The 1787-nt window shown below is 39.8% G+C and overlaps 1 non-coding gene across 1 annotated transcript; it reads left to right on the forward strand.

Moving 5' to 3' along the window:
• Positions 1-561: 561 nt before the first annotated feature.
• On the forward strand, positions 562-668 carry LOC131013807 (small nucleolar RNA R71). Its single transcript, XR_009097886.1, has one exon. It is a non-coding gene; the product is annotated as a small nucleolar RNA R71 (small nucleolar RNA).
• The last annotated feature ends 1119 nt before the right edge of the window (positions 669-1787 follow it).

The raw sequence follows: 1787 nt of genomic DNA on the forward strand, positions 1-1787 counted from the left end.
ATACCAGACACCACTGTTAAAACCTGCTGCATCATGCCCTCCAGCGATTCCTTCTTCAGCTCATTGAGAACTCCTCCACTAGACTCAGAAAATCCAGGTGGAGGCTGCAAAGCATTGATGGGATTTGAATAGGAAAAATTTGGATGATTCCTATTATTGGGATGATACGGCGGATTTCCGCCTTGATGTCCCTGATAGCTTGGTCTATTGAATTGGTACTGTCGCTGGACATAATTAGCATCCTCAAACTGTGGCACATCAGATAAACTCAGCTGCTGAGGAATTTTAGCAAGCAGTGCTTTTCTCTCCAACTCATACTGCTTTTGAAGAGCTTCATATTTCTCCTTAAAATCATCTCTCTCCTCATGCACAACTGCAATTCTTCTCGTAGAATTTATGTCATTTGGCCATTGATAACTATTAGAGGCCATCTCTTCTATCACACGATAAGCCTTCTTTGTATTTCTATGGAGAAGACATCCACCTGCAATAGCATCCACCATACTTTTTGCTAGACCAGTCAAACGATTATAAAAGTGAATGATCTGCTGATCCTCCGTGAAACCATGTTGTGGACAGTTCCTGAGCAGCTCACGAAATCTTTCTCAGGCATCATGAATGGTCTCATCTCCAAGCTGGGAAAAGTGAGAAATCTCTACAATGATTTTCTGAGCTTTAGAAGCAGGAAAGTATTTTGCCAGGAAAGCTCTACACAAATCCTCCCATCCAGTAATAGCACCTCTGTCCAAACTCTTGAACCACTCCTTCGCTCTGTCCCTGAGAGAGATTCCAAACATCTTCATTCTGATGGCATCTGGTGGCACTCCATTCTGCTTAATAGTGTCGCAGATATCTGGAAACTGAGTGATGTGAGCATGCGAATTTTCAGAAGCAGTTCCACTAAACTGTTCAGCTTGTACCATGTTTATCAATCCCGGTTTCAGCTCGAACGTAGTAGCCTGCACAGTCGGTCCCCATCTTCCTCCTTGAAATTGATCAACCCGAGGCTGATACATGTGATTCAGTGGTGGCTCCGGTGGAGGAGCCCGATTGCGCCTGCTCTCCTCTCTCTCTTCATTCAGCTGCCTCTGAAGGTCTGTCACTGCTTCCATAAGAGTTTCAAGATCCAAGTTATTACGTTGCTCTGCCATTGCTTACTTCTTCTTTTCGCGGTTGTCTATTTTATGTTGCTTTTCGATTTCCAAATTCAAAGGTACAAGTTGTTCCTTTTCTTTGGATCTCGTGATCATACACTCCTGAGACAACAAACAAAAATCAAAAACAGAAATTAAAAGCTAAAAATAAAAATTAAAACTTATAACGCCTGAAATAATGCTTAAGTCTAATCAGAAATATTAAAGTAAATTCTAAATAGTCCCTGGCAACGGCGCCAAAAAGTTGATCACTATTTTTATAGCAACAAAAACTGCAACTAGACAGTGTAATCGTAGCACAGAAACAGCAAGTCGAGTATCGTATCCACAGGGACTATTATAAAGAATCACTCTAAGTAATCCCGAGTAACTCTAGTATTATCAGGAAAACTCCCATAAGAACTAAGAATAAAACTAAAATCCAAACAAAAATAAATAAAACAGGATAAAAACTCAAATAATAAAAAAACTCTGACCCTAGGGATGTACTATCGTTACTGGAACACATGAATTCAATCTATTAACTCAATTACCAATTTAATCCAACCTTGATGAAAGATCACTATATTATTCACAAGCTTCTCTAACGAACACCTATGAACGTAGATTAATTTACCCTTTTTCACATTCAAA

The sequence above is a fragment of the Salvia miltiorrhiza genome, chromosome 2 (assembly GCF_028751815.1).
Source record: "Salvia miltiorrhiza cultivar Shanhuang (shh) chromosome 2, IMPLAD_Smil_shh, whole genome shotgun sequence".
Lineage (NCBI taxonomy): Eukaryota > Viridiplantae > Streptophyta > Magnoliopsida > Lamiales > Lamiaceae > Salvia > Salvia miltiorrhiza.